At 51.5% G+C, this 18,688-nt stretch overlaps 1 protein-coding gene and 2 long non-coding RNA genes across 3 annotated transcripts in view; 1 reads left to right on the top strand and 2 right to left on the bottom strand.

Annotated features, from left to right (window-relative positions):
- MTX1 (metaxin 1) overlaps positions 1 to 18,688 on the bottom strand; it is a 69,848-nt gene that overhangs the window by 33,181 nt on the left and 17,979 nt on the right. The gene's annotated exons all lie outside the window — the stretch shown is intronic.
- Positions 13,257 to 13,817, bottom strand: LOC144798487 (uncharacterized). The gene is made up of 3 exons (XR_013603549.1): positions 13,758 to 13,817; positions 13,595 to 13,652; positions 13,257 to 13,502 (listed from the first exon to the last, which is right to left on the bottom strand). It is a non-coding gene; the product is annotated as an uncharacterized LOC144798487 (long non-coding RNA).
- Positions 16,516 to 17,079, top strand: LOC144798488 (uncharacterized). Its single transcript, XR_013603550.1, has 3 exons — positions 16,516 to 16,575; positions 16,681 to 16,738; positions 16,831 to 17,079. It is a non-coding gene; the product is annotated as an uncharacterized LOC144798488 (long non-coding RNA).

Here is an 18,688-nt window from a genome sequence, read left to right on the forward strand (position 1 = left end):
AAATGATGTAGAGGTTAAAGAGTAACGTGAAAAACAGCACAACAATGATATTACTGGCGATAGCACCAGTGAAGTAACCAATGTCATTTGCGCTGTCATAAATTAATTAATTTAACATAGCTACCAAGTTTTCTCTTCACATATGTGTGACATTTTCATATTTTCAGTGCATTTATATGTTACATTCAGTGCCATATGTGTGACTAGAGTGACACTTTAATTAAAGAGAAGACAGCAGTCAAGTTCATGTAATGAAGTAAATATCTGGAATGACCCCCTTTTTGGCATGTAATTAAAAATCCTATTTCTGCAGGGAGTAATGAAACCAGAGGAGACTCTACCAGTAGGATGTCCGTTGCAGGACTATGCCTATAAAATAGACATTTCACTGGTTGATTTTCCTCCAGATTTTGAACCACTTTTAGAAAACTGAAAATTCTGTATTAAAGCCCATCCTGAAATCAATCTCCATAGATTGTTGGCTCGCATGTGATCTGAGATAGTGCCCTAGTCACAATATCCACTTCCCTTATTGTTACAGAGAGGCAAACTCCTGACACACTTTTCCCTCCCCTCTCATCCTAATATTTGCCGCTCAGTCTTCTCTTCCTTTGTCCCCTCCCTCCACGACATTTTACTTCCCCATCCTTCTTTCTCAATCTTGACCTCTCCGCCTACCTTTCCTCTGTTCTTGATCTACCTATCGACTTTACGTTCCCTCTCTCCATCTCTCGGGTTCTCTTGGTCTCCTTTTCTCCATTTGCTTGCTGTCTTTCGTCTTCTTTCCCTCCTACCTCTCCTCTCTCGTAATCCTTTTTTTCTTTGTCCACACGTATTTCTATCTTTTTTGTCCCATTCACTATTCCTTTGCTCTCCACTCCTCTCTCTCCGTCCCCTACTCATACTCAATAAAGGATGGCTCCTAGCCCTTAATAAACCTGGGGTGCTAAGTATTATGCGAATTATACCTATTACTAGCAGCCCGTCCCGACGTTGTCCGGGGCAGAAATAGAATGTGTGGCACATCACTTACAATCCGCTCCCTGTGACATACGTGATTTATAATGAAAGTGTGAGCAACTGTGCCTCTGAAAGCCTTTTCATTGTAGTAATTGGAAAAAAGTAAACCGTGAGGTTAGCAGCATTAGGTAAGTATCACAAAATGTAAGATTATTTCGGAGCGTTATTTATCATTGAGCTTACACGTCGTTATTTACCTGTTTATTGAATTTGTTGCTTGAGCCCCCGCCTGAGCACCGTAGCAGTATGCAAAGAATTCTGATCCCCGCTATTAGACTGAGTGGCTTGAGCCGCTGCGTGAGCACTGTAGCAATGCCGCGGCCCGTGAAGCCTTGCCCATTGGTGTTTGGCCATGCCCCTCTGACAATCATTGAGCTTACACATCGTTATGTAACTGTTTATTGAAGTTGGTGCTTGAGCCCCCACCTGAGCACCAGAGCAGTATGCAAAGCTTTGTGATCCCCGCTGTTAGGCTGAGTGGCTTGAGCCCCCGCGTGAGCACCATAGCAATGCCGCGGCCCGTGAAGCCTTGCCCACTGGTGTTTGGCCACGCCCCTCTCACAACGTCCAGGAGGCGCGCCCCGTGAATGCAGCGCCCATTCAGGTTTTGCCACGCACCTCTGACAACGGCCAGGCCCACAACGGAGTAATGCGAAGGTTTTTGTTTACAATGCAGTTTTCGCTTTTACCAGTAATGACGGGGAATGGCGCGCCCCGCGCCTCGTGAATGCCACGCCTATTGGTGTTTGCTGTTTGTCCACGCCCCTCTCACATTGCCCACGCCCAGAAGGGAGTCCTGTGACGGTTTGTTTGCCACGCCCATCGCTGACAGCACAACGCCCACAAGGGACTACTTTACCCCCAAGGTTGTTTTACCTTTGTAATGTATATGGTGGCCACTTGTATAGCCTATGTCCATCTGCTGCAACTGTCCTTTCCAATGCTGTATTGGGTGTTGTGATTGGTGCTGTGGTTCCTGAGATTACCCGCTTCAAAGGTTTGGGCTCTTTCTTATTATATTAGTATAGAAGATAGGGGGGTCACTAGGTGGCGCACGAGCGGAATAGCCGCTGTGTGGTGAGGCTCCCGCGGACCGGCTGCATAATCCTGCATTTATCCTCCTCTTCGCCTGCATGAGGAGAAAGAGTTTGCAGGGAGTGACTTTTACTGACCTAGGGGTCCCAGCGGAGCAAGTCCCGGAGACGCTGGAGGAGCTGGCGAGTACCGGAGAGCGGGCGTAGCGGAGGGCGTGATTTCCGCTCGTTGCTCCTGGAGCGGCTGGTCGGTGTGCCCGGCTACGAGATGCCCCGGCTGGCCACGAAGAACCCAGGCCGCAGTGCCGGAGAGCGATCGGCTCTGTGAAGAAGGTCGGTGCTGAGGCAGACATCTGCTGCTGGGCATCGCGCGGAGACTTGCTGGTGGGTCTCTCTCAGCGGTCCGTGGCTGTCCCCGGAGATCGGAGGTGCGGCGACTCGACTGCGGCCATTTTGGTGAGACATACTGCAACCTATACTCGCACTGCTGCCTGGTCTCCGCGCTGTTGGAGGTGCCTCCTGCTACTGCCTGCAATATCTACCTGCGTGGCCCTTGGGAGCTCACTGGGAGGCTGCTGGACTGGACTAGGAGGTGGCGGCGGATAAGTTGTGAGGGCGCTGCCATTTTCCCCTACTTGCTGTGGAGTCAATGGATGCGGGACGCTGCACTAATATCGGAGTGCATCGACTGCGGTGCGGAGTGTGAAGTGGACGCAGCGGCTGGCAGTACACCGTGCGCTGGGACCTGACACCAGGAGTGAGCTGTCAGGGGCTGGAGGTGTTAAACGTTGTAGGTGGGCTACCTACATCGTGTGGAATTTGGAGGCCTCGTGCACTGGGCCGCCCCCTGGGTGTGTGGGGTTATGCGCTATGGGCTGTGCTAGAGGATACAGGTGATTGAGGTCTGTCAGCGTTGCTGGTTGCCGGTAGTCCCTTTGAATACGGGCACTAGGACAGATACAGCTATCAGGCGCGAAGTCTGTGTGGCAACTGTGCCGGTAGGAAGAGTCGTCCACTGCTGGAGGCGCAAAGTGAGCACTAAAAACGGGACTGAGGCGCCATGGAGGGCTGATCCTGGGTCCCTGGGCCGCTACAGCGGAGTGGAGCTGTGTGTGACTATTAACGGAGCGGCGCACAGTGTTGTGTCCCCTGGCCTTTTTGGTTGCAAGAATTGCTGGATAACAAGAAGGGTCTACCTGGTCCTCCCTGTCCGCAATAGGCTTGGGGTTGCGGCACTAACGTGCACCTCGCGGCAGATAGAGCGGGCCCGGATCCATTGAGGGTGAGGCTGGGCCCGGGCATAAGATGGGGCGAATGGATGCTCGACAGCCGAAACTTACATTTGAGGCTAAAAAAGCCAATAAACAGCAGACTGCATTGGAGGGGGCTGGAGCGGAAGCCTCTCAACAGGATTCCCTACAAACATCGAGCGAAGATCTTAAATCGCTTCTCACAGAGGTCGGGCAAGGGTTTGGGACCATGGCGGACAAAATCGATACGGTCTCCACCCGAATGGATGCCATAGTGCGAACAATAGAGGGGCATGAGACGAGTATTAAGGAGGCGGAACGAGTCTCCGATGTAGAAGACACCACTGCCCAGCTCAAAAAGGCGACGACGCAGATGGACAGGCTGCTCAAGGTAATAGCGACAAAGAATGAGGACATAGAAGCCCGCAGTCATAGAAACTACATTCGGGTCCTGGGAATTCCAGAAAGTACAGGTACAGGACGAATGGAGGAGTACATTGAGAAACTACTTAAGGCTCTGGTGGGTGCCGACCAGTTGTCATCTCAATTTGTGGTGGAAAGGGCGCATCGGTCGCTGGGGGTGAGGCCCCCCTGGTAGCCTGCCCAGGCCTATCATCGCTCGCCTATTGAGCTATCGGGACAGAGACGTTGCTTTAAGAATTGCTAGAGAGAACAAGCATTTGCAATGCAATAGGTCTCGCATTAGGAAAGTTTGAGCTATTGGTATTGTAAATGACATTTTTCTCATTTATGTGTTGCTTTTGAAAATAGCGAAAGTAATAGCTTTGTCATTTACAATGCGAATAGTTTTAACTTTCGCAAATGTGACACCTATAGCATTTGTAATGCAATATGTGTAGTATTTTCGTGACTTATATGTATTGATATTACAAATAAAAATGGCTTTTAATTTTTTAATAATTAATACTTAAATATAAGTTATTATTTTATAATGGCAATAGCTTTTGTAAATAACTTTTGTGAAGATTATGTTCATTGTATTTTGTTGTGACGAAAATCCAAGAACAGGAGTTAAATATTAACATCTTTTTGTGACATTTGTAATAAAGCTTGAAATATTGAGAGAACATATTTGAACCAGTTGTTGTTGAATGGTTGCACAGATTGATGCTGTGGTGGTGCTGAGTGATGCTGTGGCGTTCAGTGATGCTGTGGTAGCGCATAGTGATGTTGTGATGCCCCTGAGTGAGGTTGTGATGCCCCTGAGTGATGTTGTGGTGGTGCTGAGTGATACTGTAGTGAGGGCGACAGACAGACAGAGTGAGGGCGACAGACAGACAGAGTGAGGGCGACAGACAGACAGAGTGAGGGCGACAGACAGACAGAGTGAGGGCGACAGACAGACAGAGTGAGGGCGACAGACAGACAGACAGACAGACAGAGTGAGGGCGATCGATAGATAGAGTGATGGCGATAGATAGAGTGAGTGCGATAGACAGAGTGAGGGCGATACATAGATAGACAGATAAATGTATGTTGCATTGAGTAGAGTGTAAGTAGGAGGTGTGTAATTATGTGGCACTGAGTGGTATTATGTGGAGTGTATTTACGTTGCATTGAGAAGAGTAATTATGTGGCGTGTAATTATGTGGCACTGAGTGGTAATATGGGGAGTGTATTTTGCATTCAGTAGAGTGTAATTTTGCAGCGTGTAATTATGTGGCACTGAGTGGTATTTGGAGTGTATGTTGCATTGAGTGCAGTGTAATTATGTAGCATATAATTATATGGCACTGAGTGGTATTGTGTGGAGTGTGTGTTGCAGTCAGTAGAGTGTAATTATGTGGTGTGTAATTATGTGGCAGTGAGTGGTATTTGGAATGTATGTTGCATTGAGTGCAGTGTAATTATGTTGCATGTAACTATGTGGCACTGAGTGGTATTTGGAGTGTACGTTGCATTGAGTGCAGTGTAATTATGTGGCACTGAGTGGTATTTGGAGTGTATGTTTCATTGCAGAGTGTGTGAGGGTGCAGAGTGTGCTGGTGCAGCGTGTGAGGGTGCAGGGTGTGTGTGAGGGTGCAGTGTGTGTGTGAGGGTGCAGTGTGTGTGTGAGGGTGCAGTGTGTGTGTGAGGGTGCAGTGTGTGTGTGAGGGTGCAGTGTGTGTGTGTGAGGGTGCAGTGTGTGTGTGTGAGGGTGCAGTGTGTGTGTGTGAGGGTGCAGTGTGTGTGTGAGGGTGCAGTGTGTGAGGGTGCGGTGTGAGGGTGCGGTGTGAGGGTGCGGTGTGTGTGTGTGAGGGTGCAGTGTGTGTGTGAGGGTGCAGTGTGTGTGTGAGGGTGCAGTGTGTGTGTGAGGGTGCAGTGTGTGTGTGAGGGTGCAGTGTGTGTGTGAGGGTGCAGTGTGTGTGTGAGGGTGCGGTGTGTGTGTGCGAGGGTGCGGTGTGTGTGTGCGAGGGTGCGGTGTGTGTGTGCGAGGGTGCGGTGTGTGTGTGTGCGAGGGTGCGGTGTGTGTGTGCGAGGGTGCGGTGTGTGTGTGCGAGGGTGCGGTGTGTGTGTGCGAGGGTGCGGTGTGTGTGTGCGAGGGTGCGGTGTGTGTGTGCGAGGGTGCGGTGTGTGTGTGCGAGGGTGCGGTGTGTGTGTGCGAGGGTGCGGTGTGTGTGTGAGGGTGCGGTGTGTGTGTGAGGGTGCGGTGTGTGTGTGAGGGTGCGGTGTGTGTGAGGGTGCGGTGTGTGTGAGGGTGCGGTGTGTGTGAGGGTGGTGTGTGTGTGAGGGTGCGGTGTGTGTGTGAGGGTGCGGTGTGTGTGTGAGGGTGCGGTGTGTGTGTGAGGGTGCGGTGTGTGTGTGAGGGTGCGGTGTGTGTGTGCGAGGGTGCGGTGTGTGTGTGCGAGGGTGCGGTGTGTGTGTGCGAGGGTGCGGTGTGTGTGTGCGAGGGTGCGGTGTGTGTGTGCGAGGGTGCGGTGTGTGTGTGCGAGGGTGCGGTGTGTGTGTGCGAGGGTTCGGTGTGTGTGTGCGAGGGTTCGGTGTGTGTGTGCGAGGGTGCGGTGTGTGTGTGAGGGTGCGGTGTGTGTGTGAGGGTGCGGTGTGTGTGTGAGGGTGCGGTGTGTGTGAGGGTGCGGTGTGTGTGAGGGTGCGGTGTGTGTGAGGGTGCGGTGTGTGTGTGAGGGTGCGGTGTGTGTGTGAGGGTGCAGTGTGTGTGTGAGGGTGCGGTGTGTGTGTGTGAGGGTGCGGTGTGTGTGTGTGAGGGTGCGGTGTGTGTGTGAGGGTGCGGTGTGTGTGTGAGGGTGCGGTGTGTGTGAGGGTGCGGTGTGTGTGTGAGGGTGCGGTGTGTGTGTGTGAGGGTGCGGTGTGTGTGTGAGGGTGCGGTGTGTGTGTGAGGGTGCGGTGTGTGTGTGAGGGTGCGGTGTGTGTGTGAGGGTGCGGTGTGTGTGTGAGGGTGCGAGAGTGCAGTGTGTGTGTGAGGGTGCAGTGTGTGTGTGAGGGTGCAGTGTGTGTGAGGGTGCAGTGTGTGTGTGAGGGTGCAGTGTGTGTGTGAGGGTGCAGTGTGTGTGTGAGGGTGCAGTGTGTGTGAGGGTGCAGTGTGTGTGTGAGGGTGCAGTGTGTGTGTGAGGGTGCAGTGTGTGTGTGAGGGTGCAGTGTGTGTGAGGGTGCGGTGTGTGTGAGGGTGCGGTGTGTGAGGGTGCAGTGTGTGAGGGTGCAGTGTGTGAGGGTGCAGTGTGTGTGAGGGTGCAGTGTGTGTGTGAGGGTGCGAGAGTGCAGTGTGTGTGTGAGGGTGCAGTGTGTGTGTGAGGGTGCAGTGTGTGTGAGGGTGCAGTGTGTGTGAGGGTGCAGTGTGTGTGTGAGGGTGCAGTGTGTGTGTGAGGGTGCAGTGTGTGTGAGGGTGCAGTGTGTGTGTGAGGGTGCAGTGTGAGGGTGCAGTGTGTGTGTGAGGGTGCAGTGTGTGTGAGGGTGCGGTGTGTGTGAGGGTGCGGTGTGTGAGGGTGCAGTGTGTGAGGGTGCAGTGTGTGAGGGTGCAGTGTGTGTGAGGGTGCAGTGTGTGTGTGAGGGTGCAGTGTGTGTGTGAGGGTGCAGTGTGTGTGTGAGGGTGCAGTGTGTGTGTGAGGGTGCAGTGTGTGTGTGTGAGGGTGCAGTGTGTGTGTGTGAGGGTGCAGTGTGTGTGTGTGAGGGTGCAGTGTGTGTGTGAGGGTGCAGTGTGTGAGGGTGCGGTGTGAGGGTGCGGTGTGAGGGTGCGGTGTGTGTGTGTGAGGGTGCGGTGTGTGTGTGAGGGTGCAGTGTGTGTGTGAGGGTGCAGTGTGTGTGTGAGGGTGCAGTGTGTGTGTGAGGGTGCAGTGTGTGTGTGAGGGTGCAGTGTGTGTGTGAGGGTGCAGTGTGTGTGTGAGGGTGCAGTGTGTGTGTGAGGGTGCAGTGTGTGTGTGAGGGTGCAGTGTGTGTGCGAGGGTGCGGTGTGTGTGTGCGAGGGTGCGGTGTGTGTGTGCGAGGGTGCGGTGTGTGTGTGCGAGGGTGCGGTGTGTGTGTGCGAGGGTGCGGTGTGTGTGTGCGAGGGTGCGGTGTGTGTGTGCGAGGGTGCGGTGTGTGTGTGCGAGGGTGCGGTGTGTGTGTGCGAGGGTGCGGTGTGTGTGTGCGAGGGTGCGGTGTGTGTGTGAGGGTGCGGTGTGTGTGTGAGGGTGCGGTGTGTGTGTGAGGGTGCGGTGTGTGTGAGGGTGCGGTGTGTGTGAGGGTGCGGTGTGTGTGAGGGTGCGGTGTGTGTGTGAGGGTGCGGTGTGTGTGTGAGGGTGCGGTGTGTGTGTGAGGGTGCGGTGTGTGTGTGTGAGGGTGCGGTGTGTGTGTGAGGGTGCGGTGTGTGTGTGCGAGGGTGCGGTGTGTGTGTGCGAGGGTGCGGTGTGTGTGTGCGAGGGTGCGGTGTGTGTGTGCGAGGGTGCGGTGTGTGTGTGCGAGGGTGCGGTGTGTGTGTGCGAGGGTGCGGTGTGTGTGTGCGAGGGTGCGGTGTGTGTGTGCGAGGGTGCGGTGTGTGTGTGCGAGGGTGCGGTGTGTGTGTGCGAGGGTGCGGTGTGTGTGTGAGGGTGCGGTGTGTGTGTGAGGGTGCGGTGTGTGTGTGAGGGTGCGATGTGTGTGTGAGGGTGCGGTGTGTGTGTGTGAGGGTGCGGTGTGTGTGTGAGGGTGCGGTGTGTGTGTGAGGGTGCGGTGTGTGTGTGAGGGTGCGGTGTGTGTGTGAGGGTGCGGTGTGTGTGTGAGGGTGCGGTGTGTGTGTGAGGGTGCGGTGTGTGTGTGAGGGTGCGGTGTGTGTGTGAGGGTGCGGTGTGTGTGTGAGGGTGCGGTGTGTGTGTGAGGGTGCGGTGTGTGTGTGAGGGTGCGGTGTGTGTGTGAGGGTGCGAGAGTGCAGTGTGTGTGTGAGGGTGCAGTGTGTGTGTGAGGGTGCAGTGTGTGTGAGGGTGCAGTGTGTGTGAGGGTGCAGTGTGTGTGAGGGTGCAGTGTGTGTGTGAGGGTGCAGTGTGTGTGTGAGGGTGCAGTGTGTGTGAGGGTGCAGTGTGTGTGAGGGTGCAGTGTGTGTGTGAGGGTGCAGTGTGTGTGTGAGGGTGCAGTGTGTGTGTGAGGGTGCAGTGTGTGTGAGGGTGCGGTGTGTGTGAGGGTGCGGTGTGTGAGGGTGCAGTGTGTGAGGGTGCAGTGTGTGAGGGTGCAGTGTGTGTGAGGGTGCAGTGTGTGTGTGAGGGTGCGAGAGTGCAGTGTGTGTGTGAGGGTGCAGTGTGTGTGTGAGGGTGCAGTGTGTGTGAGGGTGCAGTGTGTGTGAGGGTGCAGTGTGTGTGTGAGGGTGCAGTGTGTGTGTGAGGGTGCAGTGTGTGTGAGGGTGCAGTGTGTGTGTGAGGGTGCAGTGTGTGTGTGAGGGTGCAGTGTGTGTGAGGGTGCGGTGTGTGTGAGGGTGCGGTGTGTGAGGGTGCAGTGTGTGAGGGTGCAGTGTGTGAGGGTGCAGTGTGTGTGAGGGTGCAGTGTGTGAGGGTGCGGTGTGTGTGAGGGTGCGGTGTGTGTGAGGGTGCGGTGTGTGTGAGGGTGCAGTGTGTGTGTGAGGGTGCAGTGTGTGTGAGGGTGCAGTGTGTGTGAGGGTGCAGTGTGTGTGTGAGGGTGCAGTGTGTGTGAGGGTGCAGTGTGTGTGTGAGGGTGCAGTGTGTGTGAGGGTGCAGTGTGTGTGTGAGGGTGCAGTGTGTGTGAGGGTGCGGTGTGTGTGTGAGGGTGCGGTGTGTGTGAGGGTGCGGTGTGTGTGAGGGTGCAGTGTGTGAGGGTGCGGTGTGTGTGAGGGTGCAGTGTGTGAGGGTGCAGTGTGTGTGAGGGTGCAGTGTGTGAGGGTGCAGTGTGTGTGAGGGTGCGGTGTGTGTGAGGGTGCGGTGTGTGTGAGGGTGCGGTGTGTGTGAGGGTGCGGTGTGTGTGAGGGTGCGGTGTGTGTGAGGGTGCGGTGTGTGTGAGGGTGCGGTGTGTGTGAGGGTGCGGTGTGTGTGAGGGTGCGGTGTGTGTGAGGGTGCGGTGTGTGTGAGGGTGCGGTGTGTGTGAGGGTGCGGTGTGTGTGAGGGTGCGGTGTGTGTGAGGGTGCGGTGTGTGTGAGGGTGCGGTGTGTGTGTGAGGGTGCGGTGTGTGTGAGGGTGCGGTGTGTGTGTGAGGGTGCGGTGTGTGTGTGTGTGAGGGTGCGGTGTGTGTGTGTGTGAGGGTGCGGTGTGTGTGTGTGTGAGGGTGCAGTGTGTGTGAGGGTGCAGTGTGTGTGTGTGTGTGAGGGTGCAGTGTGTGTGAGGGTGCAGTTTGTGTGTGTGTGTGAGGGTGCAGTGTGTGAGGGTGCAGTGTGTGTGTGAGGGTGCGGTGTGTGTGAGGGTGCGGTGTGTGAGGGTGCGGTGTGTGTGTGAGGGTGCGGTGTGTGTGAGGGTGCGGTGTGTGTGTGTGAGGGTGCGGTGTGTGTGTGTGTGAGGGTGCGGTGTGTGTGTGTGTGAGGGTGCGGTGTGTGTGTGTGTGAGGGTGCGGTGTGTGTGTGTGTGAGGGTGCAGTGTGTGTGAGGGTGCAGTGTGTGTGTGTGTGTGAGGGTGCAGTGTGTGTGAGGGTGCAGTGTGTGTGTGTGTGTGAGGGTGCAGTGTGTGAGGGTGCAGTGTGTGTGTGAGGGTGCAGTGTGTGTGAGGGTGCAGTGTGTGTGAGGGTGCAGTGTGTGTGAGGGTGCAGTGTGTGTGAGGGTGCAGTGTGTGTGAGGGTGCAGTGTGTGTGAGGGTGCAGTGTGTGTGAGGGTGCAGTGTGTGTGTGAGGGTGCAGTGTGTGTGTGAGGGTGCAGTGTGTGTGTGAGGGTGCAGGGTCTGTGAGGGTGCAGGGTCTGTGAGGGTGCAGGGTCTGTGAGGATGCAGGGTCTGTGAGGATGCAGGGTCTGTGAGGATGCAGGGTCTGAGGATGCAGGGTCTGAGGATGCAGGGTCTGAGGATGCAGGGTCTGTGAGGATGCAGGGTCTGTGAGGATGCAGGGTCTGTGAGGATGCAGGGTCTGTGAGGATGCAGGGTCTGTGAGGATGCAGGGTCTGTGAGGATGCAGGGTATGTGAGGGTGCAGGGTATGTGAGGGTGCAGATTAGGGTATGCTGTAGCAGTATGAATGTTCGCAGGTGAGATTGCAATGAATATGTACAGTAGTGGTGGTGTTTGGTGCAGCATGATGTTGGAAGCCCAATGCCATCCAGGTATGCTATAGCAGAGGGGTGCAAGAAAGAATTGAGACAATGTGTGGCAAGCCTTGGGTTGGATTGTATGTGCATCCAGAAAAGTCTGGCATGGTTCCCTTGGAGATTTGTCAAGGGCTCCAATGTGCCGCCCTTTCCTGGGTGCTTGGAACTGGGTTATTCTTGCATCAGGAACCCGACCAGCCTGCTGATAATGGAAGGATGGAGTGCACATGAACGGGCACGCTGCAGAGACATCTGTGCAACACACAGGCTGAAGATTTGGAACAGGCGGTCACCTCTGAAAGGCTGGTAGAGCATAGGAACAACAAGCCACAAGCCTGTCATGTTAGTCATTCTTCCCTAGCCCAGGTATTCCTTGGGTAGAATTAGTCAGCTGACAAGCTTTGACACTCCCCATACTAGCCGGCCTCCGGCTGTCAGTGGAGTAACTGGACTCTGTGGCAGTGATGTCTAAAAAGTGTACCTTTACATTTGTATCTTATTTACGGCTTTGAGTGTACAGCGTGAAGTCCTAGAGCGCACAGTGGTGTCATTTAAAAAGGTTTGTATGTTAATGCTTGTGCAGTCAGTGTGGACTCTGAGTGTAAATGCAAGCGTGTGTTCCCTCCCCTCACATGGCCGTGCAACAGGAGATTCTGGAAGCCATTCCCTTCTGTACAGAAAGAGCAGTCTGCTGAGAGAGCAGGATAGCTCACATATGATGGCCCGCTGCGTCCAACAGACACACACACACACACACACTGCCACGTGACACAAATACACAGCTTACTCGTGAGCAAAGAATCACACGCTCCCTCTAATCGCACAACCAAACAGTAAACGTCATACAAGCAAACACTGCCCCTCCAAGTATTCATAAAAGCGAGCGTGGAACACCTTCACAATCCTGTTCTACTCACACCCATCAAGAACCCTTCATTAATAAATGTGTATTATTTTGCCTTAACTTGAAAGTCAAAATGTAAATAAAACGTTCAAATCGGATCTCTTGAATTTGTGTAGCTACTTGAGAACGTCGCCATGGCCATGTTCTAAAGCATTTGCGATGCATTCTGCAGCACTGACAGCAGGTCACAATAGCTCAATTTTAAAAAGTCTTAGAATGGGATTTTGTGAAACTATTTGCATAGTGACGGCCCCTGCTTGCCACATAATGTTAAGGGTTTTGCTCAATCACCGCGACATCTACACCTTTTTTTCTTCCAAAAGGCACCGGCTTCCACCCACCTGTCCACTCTGCTGCTCTCTCTGCCAATTATTCACAAAAAACACTTCGTGATCACCCAACTCACAACAGTGACTGTAACGCAATGCCAAATACGGATTTTTTCAGTGTCGTCAGGATTCGACCTTCACCCTCTAGGACAAGTTACAGTACAGGGTTCACTGCAGCAGGCGCCAAACCCACTGATCCATCTCAAGAGGATTTACCACACGTTCTCACCAAAACACCCTTAATTATTTATTTGCAGAAGAGTAAGGAAATTGATGCAAATGTTTGGGGAAGGTGTGAAATTTTGGATATTTTTAAACAAAGACAAAATGTAGTGTGTGAGAAACAGGATGTTTGCTAGAAGGAGGATTTCAGGGCACAGAGTAACCCATGTTATGGAGAATGCCACTGTTCCTTCCTGGGGGATTCCTCTCTCATGCGCCCACCCTGAAGGGGACGCATGCCGCCTTCCTACACCACAGCAGGTGTTCGTGGTGTTTCTGCCAAAAGTGATTGGGGGTGTTCCGGGCCCACACAGCCTCACTTTAGTTAAGTGGAAAATGTAGTCTTTGTCGTACTGCATGTTAAAAAAAAAACACTCGTGGAACAAACCCCGCGCAATTTAGGTGCCTAGAAACTACCATTGCACTTTTGCGTGCTAGATTACAATAGAGTGTAGAACAACAAAGGTTTTGGATCCTACGTCTACCCAGCCCGGATCTCAACAACAAAATAAACAGAACAGAGTGGCTGGATAGGAAAAGTTTGTATCATTAGTATCGGTCACGCAGTCGAAATGTACTACGTTACCAAGGACTTCGGTACCAAAAACAAATTTATTTAATTTTTAACTGTTTTTTTAGATTCATCAAAACGCATGGGCAAACCAAAGACTGTCACGACAGTGAATACATAAATGCAATATTTACATTTGTACACACATACCAATATACATTATTTACAAAGTGAAAGAAACACAATTGAATAAAGATAGTTATAAAAGACACACCAAAGAAAAACAATAACATTAAATCAATATTCAAACATTAATTGCATTTATATACAGTGAGAAAATTCCTACAAAAAGCAAGGGTACAACCAGTCCGTGGGGATGTAAAACCAAAGGACAGGCGGGGACAGATGGAGTAGTACACCTGCCTGCCTAACAACACTGTGGTTGATATTTATAATGGGTTGCACCACTAGGGTCCCAGGTGGTGTTTACTTTCTCTTCCTAGGTGCACCCTTTTGAATAACCACAGGATGGGTATGTCGACGCGTTTCGAACCGGATTATTGACGGTTCTCTTCAGGACAGGGACTGGGAACAATGATTCTGTAACAATATACAGAGTGGGTGTCAGTGTTAGACATAATAGTTGTGTGAAAACTTTTAGTAATCACTCCACAACATGGAAAGACTTATACCTGCACGTGGCAAAGGATGTGCCTCGGTGTCGGTAAATCGCCAGGAGGGGGGTTGATTCTGTAGAAACATGCAAAATTAGAGCTTAGCACCCTAGTCCAAGTAGGAACTTTCGGGCTATACTGATACATATCACCTAATGCCATCAAGGACAAGAACTCGTACCTGTGGTTAGCCGGTTCGGATTCATAAAGGTTTAGTTGTCCGCCACGCGGTACACACACGAGAGTGGAACTGCTTACATATTGACAATGTTTCGATGCGCAAGCTGAAAATGACACACAGAAATCGGCGCGCGAGATTAGACAAATACTCCAGTGTGAGACAAAATGTGTGAGTTACGAAGCCGAGTGACAATTCCTACCTGAATGAGTAGCTTGTACAACGTGTGGCAACAGATGTCAGAAATCACTTCAGAGCTAGTCTGTAAGTGAGCCGGGACCTGCGTTACAAGAAGGCAAAGGTAATTAAACCAAGCTTTCCCATGGGGCGGAGGGTCATGGCGATGTGGCGCATAGCGCGTTTTGGCAGGGAACCTGCAATCCACTTACTTTCTCAGGAGGATTCAATCACTCGGAATATCTCGGACTGGAACACGCACAGTCTGTTAGTGTGTCTCAGCGTTTGCGTGAATATTTGAAAACTCCCTGGCCTGTTGGCTTGTGGGAGTGGCTAGTGGGCGGGGTGAGTGAAGGATCATGGTCCATGTAGTTCGGGCCATTTTTAGATAAATATTGACAGAGTTTTGTTGGGCACAGGACCTAGTGAGTACAGCGTGTGATCATACCGGGGCAAAGATATTTACAATCAGATTGACTGCGTGTTGGACAGTGTATCAACAAGACATAGTGAGCCTACCAACTATTGGACAAGGTGCCAAGACAATGCAACAACAATCATAGTATGCACAACATGTACAGACTATTATGTCGAAAATAAATGAACAACCAGGTTTTTTTTTAAAAATCAGCAGCACAACCAAGCTCAGCCGAGGAACTAAAGGTTGGATCACAGACTGGAAATTTCAGACATTTCGTTCAGGCCAGTGTTAGACGTGTCAAACTTCAGAATGAGGTACGCTTCTTTCTGCGACAAGCGCAGATCAGGGTCTCCACTGCCACTCTTGATGACCGCCAGGACTGTCCATCTGATGTCTTGACTGGAATGGTTTTTTTTCAAAAAGTGTGAAACAAGTGGGGCTGTCAGGATTTTATTGTTAATTCTTGAGCGGTGCTGAATGATGCGCTGGCGAACCTCCTGAGTGGTTTTGCCGATATACAACAAATTGCACGGACATTGGATGGCATATACAGTGTACTTGGTTTTGCAATTTGTGTGTTCATTATGGCGCCAGAACTTCTTCCCATCGGTGAATAGTGACCCCTCCATGGTGAGTTCGCAGACGGAACCGGTCCCACACTTGCGGTGCCCCGTAACAGGATTTGCTCCAAAGATGGTATTCTGGTGATCCCTTTTATGTTGCGGTCTAGTCGATGTTATCATTTGCCCAATGCTCCTGTTCTTTTTCAGAGCAAAGAGGGGGGCACCTATGTCCGGGAGGATTTCCTTGACCAGGTGCCAACTGCGTCTGATGATTTTTTGCAGCTGGTTGGTGTGGGGACCGAAGGTGGAAACGCATACCATCCGGTCTGTCGCGGGTTTGGATCTTTTTTCAAGGAGGTGTTCCCTTGGTGTCCATCTCGCTCTCTTCATAGAGTGTTTCAGGAGCTTTCGGGGGTAGCCACGTTCCTGTAACTTGGAGGTCAGTGCTTGTCCATGCAGTTCGAATTGCTCGATGGTGGTACAGTTACGACGGACGCGGAGATATTGGCCATAAGGAAGATTGTCCCTTAGGCTGCGCGGATGGTAGCTCTTGTAATGTAGAGCATTGTTTTTATCTGTCTTCTTCTGGTACAAAGAGCATGACAATGCATTTTCTTTTACTGAGACTTCGACATCCAGAAACGGTAGTGTTTTTTCATGATAGCTCAAACTGAATTTAATGTCTGGGCTCCTGTTGTTCAGCCACACATGGAATTCTTCCAACTGTATAGATGTGCCATTCCACACGCACCAAACATCATCTATAAATCGGAGCCATTGTCCAATGGAGTCTCTGTAAGGGTTGTTATTCAGGACAAACTTTTCCTCAAACTGGCCCATAAACAGGATGGCCATTTCGGGGGTTAAAAAAAACCTGGTTGTTCATTTATTTTCGACATAATAGTCTGTACATGTTGTGCATACTATGATTGTTGTTGCATTGTCTTGGCACCTTGTCCAATAGTTGGTAGGCTCACTATGTCTTGTTGATACACTGTCCAACACGCAGTCAATCTGATTGTAAATATCTTTGCCCCGGTATGATCACACGCTGTACTCACTAGGTCCTGTGCCCAACAAAACTCTGTCAATATTTATCTAAAAATGGCCCGAACTACATGGACCATGATCCTTCACTCACCCCGCCCACTAGCCACTCCCACAAGCCAACAGGCCAGGGAGTTTTCAAATATTCACGCAAACGCTGAGACACACTAACAGACTGTGCGTGTTCCAGTCCGAGATATTCCGAGTGATTGAATCCTCCTGAGAAAGTAAGTGGATTGCAGGTTCCCTGCCAAAACGCGCTATGCGCCACATCGCCATGACCCTCCGCCCCATGGGAAAGCTTGGTTTAATTACCTTTGCCTTCTTGTAACGCAGGTCCCGGCTCACTTACAGACTAGCTCTGAAGTGATTTCTGACATCTGTTGCCACACGTTGTACAAGCTACTCATTCAGGTAGGAATTGTCACTCGGCTTCGTAACTCACACATTTTGTCTCACACTGGAGTATTTGTCTAATCTCGCGCGCCGATTTCTGTGTGTCATTTTCAGCTTGCGCATCGAAACATTGTCAATATGTAAGCAGTTCCACTCTCGTGTGTGTACCGCGTGGCGGACAACTAAACCTTTATGAATCTGAACCGGCTAACCACAGGTACGAGTTCTTGTCCTTGATGGCATTAGGTGATATGTATCAGTATAGCCCGAAAGTTCCTACTTGGACTAGGGTGCTAAGCTCTAATTTTGCATGTTTCTACAGAATCAACCCCCCTCCTGGCGATTTACCGACACCGAGGCACATCCTTTGCCACGTGCAGGTATAAGTCTTTCCATGTTGTGGAGTCATTACTAAAAGTTTTCACACAACTATTATGTCTAACACTGACACCCACTCTGTATATTGTTACAGAATCATTGTTCCCAGTCCCTGTCCTGAAGAGAACCGTCAATAATCCGGTTCGAAACGCGTCGACATACCCATCCTGTGGTTATTCAAAAGGGTGCACCTAGGAAGAGAAAGTAAACACCACCTGGGACCCTAGTGGTGCAACCCATTATAAATATCAACCACAGTGTTGTTAGGCAGGCAGGTGTACTACTCCATCTGTCCCCGCCTGTCCTTTGGTTTTACATCCCCACGGACTGGTTGTACCCTTGCTTTTTGTAGGAATTTTCTCACTGTATATAAATGCAATTAATGTTTGAATATTGATTAATGTTATTGTTTTTCTTTGGTGTGTCTTTTATAACTATCTTTATTCAATTGTGTTTCTTTCACTTTGTAAATAATGTATATTGGTATGTGTGTACAAATGTAAATATTGCATTTATGTATTCACTGTCGTGACAGTCTTTGGTTTGCCCATGCGTTTTGATGAATCTAAAAAAACAGTTAAAAATTAAATAAATTTGTTTTTGGTACCGAAGTCCTTGGTAACGTAGTACATTTCGACTGCGTGACCGATACTAATGATACAAACTTTTCCTATCCAGATTACAATAGAGAACACACTGGGGACTTACGGAGTGCGGTCTGCGGAAACCGAGCAGAATGTTCACCTTTTAAGGCAAAAATCCAACTTCGCAACTTTCCAAAAAAGAGTCCAGTGCTTTAAGGAAAGCGGGATTTCCCACAGGGGCGATTCCTCTGAAAAACAGAAAACAAGGCTTGCTTTATAAAAGCAGAAACCTCGGGCCTAGGTAGGGGGGGGGACGCGGGGTGGGCTGGGCAGGGCTGGGAAGGCCGGCTTGAGGCGGACAGGCTCAGCAAACTCGCTGCTTCCAGCCAGAGCACAACAAGTGGGGGCGGGACTTCCGTCTTCGGGAGCCCGCGCACGCGCCCACGGAGAGAAGCAGTGCTGGTGACGCGGGGCTCCCATGCCAGAGGGAGAGCCCCACGAAGGCTGCAAGAGTTTATAATGGCGGTAAGTGGGGCTTGTGGGGTGGGGGGGTGCGCTTGTATGGCGGCGGCGGCGGGGGTCTCTGTGTGTGTGTGCATGTGTGTAGGTGCGCTCCTGTGTGTGTGCGGCGGGGGGTGCCGGTGAGTGGGGGGAAGTAGGGGGGGGGTGTGCGCGTGTGTGTGTGTGTGCCTTCCTGCCTGCGTGTGCATGTGTGTATTCAGGGAATCTGTGGCAGGGGACGTGCACGGCGCCGGCCTGGCGTGCGCGTTCGCGCACCCAAATCCTGGAAAAAAGCTTGTAACACCCTTTTGTCCCTCATTCCCCCGAGTCAGCTAGCTATAAGTCTCCACCTGGACGCATCCTTCACATGTGGTGAACTCATTTGCTAGCCGCTGGGCGAGCTGTCGGGCTTTTGCTTCCTATTCCTCCTATGCCCGGGGTACAGCAATACTTTGCAGTAAACGTGTACGCTTTGAAAGGATGGGGGAGGTGGAGGATCCACAGGGCAGGTATGTCATCTTTTGGGGGCGACTGGGGAGAGTTACTGTAACGCTCGCTAACTGTTATGGTCCTAACTCAGACTGCCCAGAATTTATTGCTGACTTATGGGGTAAGATTCTGGCAATTGGATCCACTCATTATCTGGGGGGGGGGTGCAACTTCAATGTGGCACTGAACCCACAACTAGTTAGGTCCAATGCCGGGCCACAACACTACACTAGGGCACAGGAGGTTCTGCAGGGCATAATACTGGAAGGAGGGTTGATCGACAGTTGGAGACATGTGCATGCCGCACAACGCGAGGGTACACATTTTACGTCTTATAAGGGAACTTGGGCTCGCATTGACTATTGTCTGGTTACAAGG

Source organism: Lissotriton helveticus, chromosome 12 (assembly GCF_964261635.1).
Source record: "Lissotriton helveticus chromosome 12, aLisHel1.1, whole genome shotgun sequence".
Lineage (NCBI taxonomy): Eukaryota > Metazoa > Chordata > Amphibia > Caudata > Salamandridae > Lissotriton > Lissotriton helveticus.